We start from the raw sequence: 12,386 nt of genomic DNA on the forward strand, positions 1-12,386 counted from the left end.
AAATAACATTTCAAACCGGCAAGCGCTATGTAGGATATATTTCCATTTCAAAAAGCATTTCCCACCCATTCCATTCCAAAGCTTTTGGGTGGAGGTGGTCGCCCGGGCCAAGATGCACTGCGCGACAGTGCTTCTTTTTGCAGTTGTTCAATCATAGCAAATGATGAAAGCTGACAGAAGTCATTTTTATGGATTTAAAGGTTCCCACGTTTGATGGCGAGAGGAGGAGAACTTCTTTACAAGCAGAGCACACGAGAGATGGAGTGTTGATAGTGTACTGTACCGTCTTCAGTTTGGTTTGATGACAAATCATTAATATCAATAGCTCATTGTACTCCAAAAGAGCTAACTTTATTTAATAATTAATTTAAACAGTTTAAGCTAAAAGCTTAAATTTTACTTCTGTATTAAAATACAAATAAAGCTATTAAACAACATAAATTTGCGAAAACCTAATTACTTCTATTTAAAAACAATAATATAAAACCATGTACTAATAACTGTTTTATAATGCAAACATAAATAAAGTAGGAAAGAAATGATACTTGGACATTAACATAAAATGCTTGGCTAAAACTCCATCAGAAAATAAAAAAATGACATCAGTAAAGAAGAACCTAAAACTCTCCAGTGCAAAACGAGCACCGAAGCACGGGCCCCGAAAATATTGCACAGTTTTGTTGTTTAAACAACTTTTTTTTTATCTGACAGCTTTTTGTGCTACCTTGCTTGCCCGGGCGACGCTGTTGTTGCTGGTATTATATTTCTCCTTTTTTTGTGCTTGTTTTTGTTTGCCAATGGTTCGTTTCGCTTCCCTACCCTCGGAACGTCTTACCGAAAACTAAAGGAAACGTCCGAGACCGAGCTATCAAGCTGTCGGTTGCTTTTTTTGTGTGTGTTTCTTTTTCAAAATGAATGTTTTCTCTCGGGGTTTTTTTTCTTCTTTCCTCTGCTCTCTTTTTTATCCCTTTTAGTCCGCTCACCCCACACTTCCACAGGCCCCCCCACCTGCCCAGGAAACGGGTTGCCATTTTTTCGCTCCTAACGGTGTCAGCTCACACCGCCCGGGCCAAGCCAAGGAATCCCGGTCGAAGTTTTTCCTTTACTTCGAATTCATTTTCTCCTTCGTGTTGCTGCACTGACAGTTCCCGCCATCTCTCTCTTCCCCTCCGGGCGTGATAAGGAAAGGGAAATAAAAAACGGAAAATAGCCCCGTACCATCACCACCACCAACCATCAGCGATCTCTTTCCGTTGCAAATTTTCATTCGCGAAAGCAAATTTTCACCCATCGGACGGGAAACGAACAAACAAAATGGAGATGAACGCCACCGCCTCACCCGCTTGCCCCCATCCCCTTTATGGTAAAAATGGAGGAAAAACAAAGTCCGCTGTTCAGCCCTTCCTTCTGCTCATCCCCACTGCCCACCGTAATGCCGTAACGTAATTGTATCCGTGGGAAGCTTTTTGCCCTCTTTCTTTGCCATCCAAAATTGGGAAAAAAAGCACCAGTGGAGGCTGAGTTGGTTCATTCAATTTGCTCTTCGTTCGCATTCTCCTTGCGCACCGTCCTGCCCGGGGCTCTTTTCTTTCTTTCTTTCGCCTGTCGTTTTACTCCCCCCAATCTCTTGTATTACTCCCGCTTACCGAACGTTTGACCGACCGGCCGGGCGCGCTCGCAGTGAGAAAGACGTGGCACGATGGCACGCTGGAAATTATAGCTTTGGAATATTTTAAAATTTTCTTAATTACGATGTACACTCGAGCAGTGCCGTCCCGCAGCTAAAACTTGTCATTCTTTTTTTTTGTGCTGTGTACACTTGAAAAAAGCGTCCATCGCGCTCTCTGCTGCTATGTATATTTTGCTTGCTCGTTCGTTTTTTTTTTGGGGGGAGAGAGATGGGAAGAAAAATTCGGCAAATGTCTTGCCGGGTCGAGTTCTGCAACGACGCTCATCCACGGGATGGCATTATCAGAGCAGCGAGAGGCAACACAAGAAAGCTACAAGAAATGTAAAAAGCGGTACGGCAATCGGGAACTGAATCAACAAAATTAAACAGGATTCGTACGTTTATGCATCGTTTGGTACGTAGCGTGAATGAGAAGGAATTCAAACATTCAAAAAATACGTGAAAATTTACTCTTTTTGCCATACACAAAAAAGTGTCTCAGCTGCGATAAGGCAACGTAAAACTATCGTCGAAGAAATTAATTTATTCCTTTACCACCCAAAACGGATTTTATTTGAAAAATAATAATTATTTTTTACTGTTTATTGAGACTTTATATAAATTAATGCTTATATTTCAAACCTTTTACATGGCAAACGAAGCCTGAAATTAAAGTACATATCTTATCAAATCATAAACAACTGGGCTTCTCCATCGACTGTACTAAAACACCAGGCGCTTCCATTGCACATAAAAGCAAATAAAAAAGCATACTATATGTACTTTTCAATACAATACAAGCCCGCTGTTTACCGTCACAAACTATGTTATGTTTCTAATCAAATGCCATAATTACTCTATCATGATTCGAACCTCTTTTTTCGCCTTTTTTTGCGCCCCTCCAAACACGCACACGTTTGATATATAGATATTTTAGAACAGCAACCCCTTGTGCAGATGAAATACAGCTTTTTCAAATTCATTATCACGAGCAGAGAAAACTGGGGTGGCAAGGGGGGTAACGTTTCCGATTTTTCCTATTGATTAGAACCAACGCAGCAAACACCAACCGACCGATACACCGGTTCGCAAACGTCCGGGCAGCGCAAAAGGCAAAAGCGCACCAATGTCGTCGCTGACCAAACCGCGGGCAAACGAAAACAATTAGAACGAACCACCAGAAAAAAAAATGGGACGTCCGGGAATTTGCATGGTGTGATGGCGTTCGGTGCATCTGCCCAGCTGTGGTGGTGGTACGGCAAACGGCTTGAACTCCTCACACCAAAGTGTGCTTTATGTGTAGCACTCGCTGCTCATCTATGTTCCCCCCCGTCACGAGAGTGCACATATCATGCGAGTGAAAATTAGTTTGCAACTACCAAAAACAAAAAAAGAAAACTAGCAAACTACACGCACACTAACGCACTGCTTTATATTTTCACCCAACCACTAAGCGAGGTGCACACTCCGCCGAATGCACGGAAACCGTACATATCTTTTCGATAGCATGCTCGGCAAAAAAACAAGAAAAAAAGGGTGCAAAATAGCCTCCCCGTTTGTGTCGGTCAGTGACGGGGGCCGAGATCCTTCACCCACGAGAGGTGTGCAATATAGCGCTCTTGTCCGTGCGAAGCTTTCGGGTCGGTCCCATTTATCTACGTGTGTGTGTATGTAGCAGATGAGCGAGATGAGATGAAGGAAAAATCCCGGGACGCACATGTCGGTTAGCATTTTCCCGGGGACATAGCGTAGATTTTATTTATATTAATTCTCGCCGATAAATTATGAATTCCAGCACCGTTTGCTCACCCCGCGGGCCAGTGGTCCAGCGATAAGAGGATGCGTTTAGAAATGGACGTAGAAAACGTTGCCGAGAACCGAGGCAATAAATAGTTTAAATTAATGATTCGGATTTGGGAGGCAATGTTGTTGTGCATTAGAAATCGAATAGAGGTTTGAGAAATGTTAATTAAGTGAATTGAACATTCAATCTTTGAGCCTATTAGTAATATAGTTTGACTTTTATGATTGTTTTTACTATTGAAATATTTTTAATTTTGTTATTTATTTGTTATGTTTATTTTTATCATTTTTTTGCTTAACACATGGTTAGATAAATTTCAATTTCCATCTATTTACCCTATTTACCAAACGCAATAGCTTCATTTTTAATGAGCAACCACTATAAACACGTGTGCACAGTAGTGTGCGTGTAACTGTACAATAGTGCGAACAAACTATCAAACTCAAACTATCGCCGGGAACCATAGCAACGACATTCGAACGACGTCGACGAACCGACAACGGTGATGATGATGATGATGATGACGATAATATTAAATGTAATTGGTACGCAAAATTCTATTTCATACATAACTGAGCGTTTGATGTGTGCACCGCCACCGTGCCAACGCCGTGTGTATCGTGTGTGCTAATGTTTATTGACATCCCCTCCCCCTTATTGCGAGGGGCTTATGCGTTCGTCCGTCCAATCGAACCCTAAAGCTGAATGCCCCACGCAGACTTTTTTTGCGTTTTTTTTTCTACACATTCTACGCAGTTTAGGATAGGCGCTATAGGTTTCAGTTCGCTTTTGAATACGCGATGTTTTTGCCGAGAGGTGAACTTATGATGGTTGCCTGCACTCATTAGCTCGTAAAACTATAAGCCCTCTAATGCGAGCCAGCGTCACAAGCGCACACACGCACACACGGGCACACGCTTGATGCGTGTATCTAAACACACAGGCAGGTGCGGTTGGACAGGGAGGGCATACAAATACAAATGCAATCTACCCTACCCCGACACCCGACATCATCCCCCAACCCCACACTGCTTGGCAGGAAGTAGCTAGGGAAGGTGCCGTTGCATCGATACTCAGTGTCCGTTCTGCTGACGCTCTCACACAGACTCCCTTTTTCCAATTACCCACTTTCCTGTTGCGAGCCCACTTCCGTCTATTATGTTCAACATTACGTATCTACGTCAATGGCAGAATGCACTGTACCACGGTCGGTACGCACGCATCCATCTACACCTTGCTTGCTCTTGCTTTAGGTACAGTGCGTGTCGATTTTTTTTATATTTTCGCTCATTAAAATCTTTATTTGAAATATTTAAGAAATTATGGAAAACATTTTGTTTTTAGTACTTTTTAGAACAATTTAATCTATACCCAATTGACATTTTCGAGTTCTAAAATCGGAGTTTCGAGCTATTTCCCTTAAACTGGCACCTTAAACTTCCCATAAACTGCACCAGTTTAAGGGACTTTTAGAACAAACCCTTTAAAAACGACTGTAAAGTGTATTTTTCGATGCTTTCTTCTCTATCCTTTGGGAAATAACGTTTCCAATGCTTATTACTTGTAGTATAGTTTTTTTTTATACAAAAAACCGTCGCATTTTCACCAAATAACGCCGTACAAAAAGTATCTTCTATTTTCGCCAAATATTAAAGCAAATTAATCTAAAACGAATTGGACGCCATCTTCATCCATTATAAGAAGGTTATTCGCACGCAAAAATGAAATTGTGACACTTTCTACATGGTTTATCACACACAAATTCACATTTTTTTGGTATTTCGAGCACCATTCGAGCAGATCATGGTTCAAAATTTAGTACAAATGTCACTTGGGTAAGCATGCGGAACGAAATTGTCTTAATTTGGTTGTGTGAAAATTAACAATCAAAGCTTCTCAATTAGGTCAATTGATACTAGTACAAGGTCTTGTACTAGTATTTCACAGGTTTTTTACAAATGTGATCAATTCTATTTCTTCTTCTACTTCTTTTTTTGGCTCAACAACCGCTGTCAATCAAGGCCTGCTTGTACTAGTCGTGGTCTTGGCTTTCAGTGACTTATTGATACCCCCCAGCAGGATAGTCAGTCCTACGGCACGGTCCATTCGGGGATTGAACCCATGACGTGCATGTTGTTAATTCGTACATGTTCACGACTGTACCACGAGACCGGCGTAATTCTATAATTTAATTATTATTCAATTATATTACTAACGATTTAAAAAAATGTGACAGTGTGTCACAAATGATGAGCAGCACTGTAAACACATGTTGATTGGATTTTGCCTACGCAACACTATCACACCACTATCGCCACCCTTTCCTAGCTGGGGCTGGAGGAGGTGGGGAAAAGATCGAACGGGCACTTACACTCCCGCCAGGATTGTCCTCTACCCGGTGCCGATGTGGGGGAGAAGGAGAATCGTTTGCCTCACGCACACACACACACACATACGCCTGTCCAGTGTCCGGGTATCGCGCACGACGGTGGCGGCAAACACTCGCGCCACACATGTGGCTCGGCAGTCGCGTGCAACTTGCACATGGCAAACTATCATCTCTCGCGCTCTCTCTTTCTCTCTCTCGGATACACACGGAGGGTGTCTTGGGGAGCAAGGTAAGAGCGTACCACTTTCCACCAACACTTACACACACATTCGTTGGTGACGCTGAGCGACCGTTATTATTATTTTAAGGGACGAATGCAACGAACTATACCCCACCACTACAGCGAACGCTTCCAACTAACACGCTCTAACCCCAGCCTAGCATGTGGGGTGAAGCTCGCCTCTATGTGTTGGTGTGAGGCGTATGTGTGCATCTACCCCGTCCGGTACGGCAAAGGCAACGGCATGAAGACGTGAGCCACACACGGAACTGCAAACCGTGCGTCTCAGTCCCGCTCCCTACCCCCATTCGAAAGCGGTACCAGTGCGGCGGCGGCAGCAGTTCCACCGTTTTTCGCCGTGTCGACGTCGCGCGGTTTGCGAGCAATTGAAAGTTGTTTAAAAAAGTTGTTTAAAAAAAGCGACCGCTCCAGCGATAGCGTGGGCGAGAAAGCGTTGTTTAAAAAAGACGACAGCGACTGTGCGACGACGAATGATGAGGACGCCGTCGCGAGCTCCATGCCATTACGACGACGACCTATGAAGACGACGCCGGTTTCAGCCAGACTAGACTCGGATGTGCATGGTCGGGTGGATTGCCCTCTCTACAGGATTCCAATCGTTTGGACCTTTTGGATGCGGGAACGTACCCGGACAGACGGGTTGATCTGTAAAAGGATCTTACGCCGGCCAGGTCCCTTTAAAACTATTACCTCGAGTTCATTTGAGGAAGGATTGTGGATATATCCTGGTGGGATTTCCTTGATTGGTGTCCTTGTGCGTTTTGAGCCTCGAGCGGATGGCCGGAGCTTGTTGTTGCATACAAACTGGTTGCCCTTCGTTCCGGAACAAGTCAAGGGTTAGTAAGATGAGATGCTAAAGAAACGAGGTTTTACAAAAAAATGGAAGCAGTTTCATGTGAACGCTTTGAGCGATAGTTGAATTGCTTGCGATAACCTACATTTTACGCAGAGGTGGAATCTATCAACACACCATACGATACGCCGTATTGATGTGTTGAGTGTACTTCTTCCCTGAAGCCACCTTTTAGCCTTTAGCTATAGGGAAAGGACCTTATCAGAGGTCAACGATCAAGTGACAATCATTGAAGTGTATTTCTTGTCGTCGAGCATCCTGATAGCGACAATTAATCTCATTAACTGTAAGCTTCATTGGGTGAATGCAGGGTTTCCCCTGCAGTTTTTTTTTTGTTCCCCAAAAAAGTTTGCATGCTCTCCATATGATTTTTGGATTTCCTTCCTACGATTTATTGGACTTCTTCTTCTTATTCTTCTTCTTCTTATTCTTCTTCTTCTTGTTCTTCTTCTTCTTCTTCTTCTTCTTCTTCTTCTTCTTCTTCTTCTTCTTCTTCTTCTTCTTCTTCTTCTTCTTCTTCTTCTTCTTCTTCTTCTTTGGCTCATCCGTGGTCGGTCAAGGCCTGTCTGTACTTGGCAGTCGTGGGCTTGGTTTTCAGTGACTTATTGATGATTTTCCCCCATAGCAGGATAGTCAGTCCTACGTATGGGGGCACGGTCTATTTGGAGCTTGAACCCATGACCGCCATGTTGTTAAGTTGTACTAGTTGATGACTGTACTACGAGACCAGCGATTTATGGGACGTTTCCAATATTTTTTGGATCTTTTGTATTGATTTGCAATTGGTTCCAATAAATCGTTGGAACGATCCTCAAATCTATGAGAAAAATATCTAAAAATGTAACTAAATCGTTATACGAACCCAATAAATTACGGGAGCCAACCAATCAGTCGTGGGAAACCCTGTAATGATGAAATTAACAAATATTTTTGAGTTACTTCAATGCTTATTTTGATCTAAATCCGACTAGATTTCATAATCGCGAACGATAATGGTAACATAGAGATTATCCTTTTGTGCTATGGCAAATAGGCGTACAAATAAGTTTGTATAGGGTTTATTTTTTCATTTAGGGATGTGTCTTTTTTAATATTTATTTTAATCTGTTCATTTAGAATGTATATTGTGCTTCATATTACGCTATCGAATTTTTCTTTTATCTCTAAAAGTTCAATTTTATATATCGATATCTTTAAGAAGTCAAAGTCAAGTCAAAAAGAAGCTAAAAATTGTCTGCTGAAATGCGCTTCAACTGTCAAAGATATTTGAATATCATACAGAACTAATATATAAAGAATGATATATTGACAAACAAGCATAAAATGCAAGACACAAAATGGTGAAAGCATTAAAGGACAGTAAACCGCAACAATGCACAAATGAAAAGAAGTTTCAAAGGACAACACCATCCAGCTAGACAAAAGGACAAAGGACAAGCCCCGCGTGATGCTGATAAAAAGTGGGCGTACATTTTTTTCCCTCTATTTAGTTCGTTTCCATTGTTTTTTTTATCAATCGTCCCCTCCATCATTGAAAGGATGAGATCTATCTTCATCCCGTACACTCCTGTGGGTCGTTTCCCTTAAGGGTAGGACACTCGCGTCTCATCCGGTGGAAGCCCGCCGTGTGAAGCCTCCGTCATCATCGCGCTCCGATCCCATTTTTGTTGTGCGTGAGGGAGAACGGTTTTTTGTGTGTTTTTTTTTGCTCCCCCGCTGGTGTGCGTATCCTATTTTTCCCGTGCTTTATTTTCATCACCATCAACCATCCCCTCACCAAGCAGTTTGGGATGACCAATCCAAACCGTAACAGGCCTGCTGCTTTCCCTTTTTCCCGGCGAGCGAGCGACGAATCAGCGACCGTTGACCGTTATGGGGCGCGCTGTTTGTGTGCATGTGTGTGTGTGTGCATGTGCTGAGAGGACTTTTTTTCCCCGCATGCGTGCGAATCCCGAGATACGCGTGCTCCAATGTGTGTGTGTGTGTGTGGGCGTTGAAAAACTGACCCCGAGCCACGAGTCGGTTCTGTGCGTTCGCTTTTTTGTTTCTAACGCACTGTATGGCTCTTGTGGGCCACTGCAGGCTGCCACGCACTTTACGTACGCTGTTGAAATGCAAATTCCCCCTGCGGGAGGATATGCGTTAGGTAGGGATGGGTTGGAGCATGGAGACGATGGGCCAACAATCGGTGCAGGCAGTGCTAGACAAAGAAAGGGGAAATAAATCCCTTTTTTCGTCCGCACCACCGGGTACGCTCGGGTACAGGAAACTGTGGGCTCGGACAGGGGAAGTACAATATTTCCATAAGCTAAACGAACAATATTGACGCGGATTTTTCAACCCCTGCATACACGCAAGAGAGCGCATCGTATGCGACTCCATGTGCACCATATGCCAGCGCTTGCTTGGATGCACTTTTTTGCAACCACTTTTTCCGCACCATTTAAGCTTTTGTTGCTGCCGCCATGCATTGGTGGAAAATGCAAAATAAACAAAAAAAAATGCTACGCACACCCACAGACACACACACACTCGTTCAATAAACCAATCGAAAGCGCAGTGGTGAAATAATTCATTATGTACTTGTACATCAGTTGCAGTGCAGTGAAACCAGCCCCAAAACCGCTTGCGATGTAAGGATGGAGCGTGGGCAGTGAATTTATATGCACACGCTGTACACGGCTCCTTTCGCTGGTGTCGTGTTGCTGTGCCGAGGGAGTGGTTTTCCCGGTCCGATTATGTGTTTGATGATTTGTCAGATTTTTTTCTTCCTTTGGCACGCCGTGCGCGTATTGAATTTCCGGGAAATGGCGATGAAATTTGTATCATGTTTGTCGGGGCAGAATAATGATACACCGTGCTCACAGAAGGTGGTTTAACAAAATGGCGCCTTTGGATTGGTTTGAAGTCTCAGAAAGGATTCTTGTTGGTCAGTTAATGGGTCTCAAAATTAGATAATGTATTTGAAAAAATAATTTAAGTGCCTATTACATTTAAATGGGGTTTTCAATAATTTTACAATTTTTTTTTTTCAATTCTCCGGCATCTACGAAAATGCCTATTATAAATTATTTAAGAAGCAGCCAACCCACATCTCGGGAAACCCTGCATTTGGTCCTTCGGGCCAGAACGTGTCAAGCTCAAATTATTTATGTGTTAAATGAAGTTTAATTAGAGTATGAATATAATATCATGAAGGACACCATTTCATCATATTAGAAAAAACATCAATTTATCATTAAGAATAAAGGTCCTTCAATTAGTATTTTTTCAAACATTTTTTTTAATATCAAAATCCTAAAATATCTTATTTCCAAAACATTATAAAAACACTGCCAAATACTGCCTGTCATATTACCAAACTACTCTACTATACCAAAAAAACTCCTTTGAAACACTCCCCACACCTTAGTTTGCATCTCAAATATTTATCCCCCAAAAGAAGAAGAAAAAACGTTCAAAATCTCGACCGAGTTTTTAATCCATTGTTGAAATAGCCCTTCGCTTCATTCGGCATACTGTGTAGCAAAACAAAAAGCACTTCGAGAAAAAATAAACAGAAAAAACTTCTTCCAATGCAAGCTTTCCAAGCTACGCAACAAACGCCGCCAGCAAGATAATCACACCCCAACACAATACAGCGCCAAAGCACAACAAAAAATGCGCTCGTAAACTTTTTTGAAAACAAACTTTGTAAAACCATTTCCCTTTGGCTAGTGCTGTGCGCCTCCTGGGTTTCTTTTCTTCTTTTTTTTGCGTTGCATTAATCCTGACTATTTTGCCAGTGCCCGTTTTTTTGCTCCCAAGCCACTCGGCCAACGTCCAACGAGCGTTCAAACAACGGGCAAGCATTCTTGGCTTGGGAATTGGTATTTGCTGCTTGCTGCTGCTGGTCCAAGAAAGAGAAAGGAGCTGCTGCTAAACAAAAGAATGTCCACAGCAAAGCAAAGCACAGCAGTTCGACAGGAACGGGGGCATAAAAAAACAAACAAAACGTAAAACATAAACTCAAAAGTCTGGTAAAAGATGAACATTCTATAGAGCAAAACAAAAAGCACAAAGAAACAAATCTTGAAGCGCTTCGCACTGAAAAAAGGGCTCAAAAGTGCACAATATTAAAAGAGCACCGTTCCCTGCTCCTTCCCATACCATTCCCAATCAGGTTGGGCAGAGGCGGGGTGGGTTTTTCTTCTTACGGAAAAAGTCCCATCCAAAGGCTGCCGGTCCCATCCGGGTATATAAGGAGGAGCCGAGGAGCGTAAGCAGAATGGAATGGAAAAGTACAATTTCTAACAATTTACGTCAAATATTCGAAGACACAGGCTCCAGCTGGGGGGGTGGGGGAGTGGAGCAAACCAGGGAGAAGGCAGAAAGTCGACACAAAACGACGATGATGTTGATGATGGCTTAAAGGTACCTTCACTCTCTCTGCCCTTGCAAGCCATGGAAGGTGTGCAGCGCTGGGGTTTTAATCGGTAAAATTTTAAATTATTTTCCATCCAGAGCCCACCTCCCGGGAGGACGAAAGGGTCAGTTTTAGAGTCTTGCTTCACCCTTTCCCACTTCTTGCGCCTCTTTTTCTATTAAGGATACTGTGAACACAAGTTGTGGAGAAAGCCGATCCAAACAGAAAGCATTCTAAAGCAGCTTATCCAAACTGATCTTTTCTTTGGAACACTATTCTTATATGCCCCGATGTTCCCATTGGGAGCAAATTCCGCCCTGGAAGTGGACATCGACCGAGGGTGAAGAAAATGAATTGCTAAAATAGTTTTCCCAATAGCTACTCCTTCTCCTCCTGCCAGTCTTGCGATCTACGCACATTCTGTGCACAGTCTACTACAAGGGAGAACAGATGGCTGCAAGCGTACCAGCAAGCCCTCATCGAATCTATTTCTTTTGCCACGCTGGTCAACTTCTTTTCGTACCTTCGTATGGACTTCTCCCGATGACCGGAACTTGTTTGCATCCTAACCCATCCGCTCGTAATGGGAATGGGTTGGTGGCTGGTGGCGGGTAAAGATTCTTTAAAATGCTAAAGTTTGCTCCCCTTTCCAGAGGGTTTGTGGTGGGCTTGCGTTAGCCGTTGAACACCGTATAACCCCCTAATCGGTCGTACGGCAGATGGACCTAGAAGACCTTGATGCTCTGTACGCCCATTGGTAGACACTGTACCCGGAAAAGGATAGTAGCGTGTGTGAATAGAGCGGACAGTTTGTTTGTAAACAGACGTTAACCGGTTGAACCATTTTCCGAAAGACTAACCGAGTTTTCTAGGCCCAACGTAATGCTGTGCAGGAGATAATGCCTCATGGGGAATGTCTCATGAATGGATTATCTTATACTTTGTTGTTGAAATGTTGGACTGGAAAAGTGGACTAGCGAAACGTTTAAAAAGTGGAGAGGCTTAACGGGGTTAGAAGGTGATAG

At 43.0% G+C, this 12,386-nt stretch overlaps 1 protein-coding gene across 1 annotated transcript in view; it reads left to right on the forward strand.

Moving 5' to 3' along the window:
- The window catches only part of LOC3291724 (uncharacterized), a 48,233-nt gene that overhangs the window by 26,966 nt on the left and 8,881 nt on the right, over window positions 1-12,386 (forward strand). The window lies entirely within an intron of this gene.

This window comes from Anopheles gambiae, chromosome 3 (assembly GCF_943734735.2).
Source record: "Anopheles gambiae chromosome 3, idAnoGambNW_F1_1, whole genome shotgun sequence".
Lineage (NCBI taxonomy): Eukaryota > Metazoa > Arthropoda > Insecta > Diptera > Culicidae > Anopheles > Anopheles gambiae.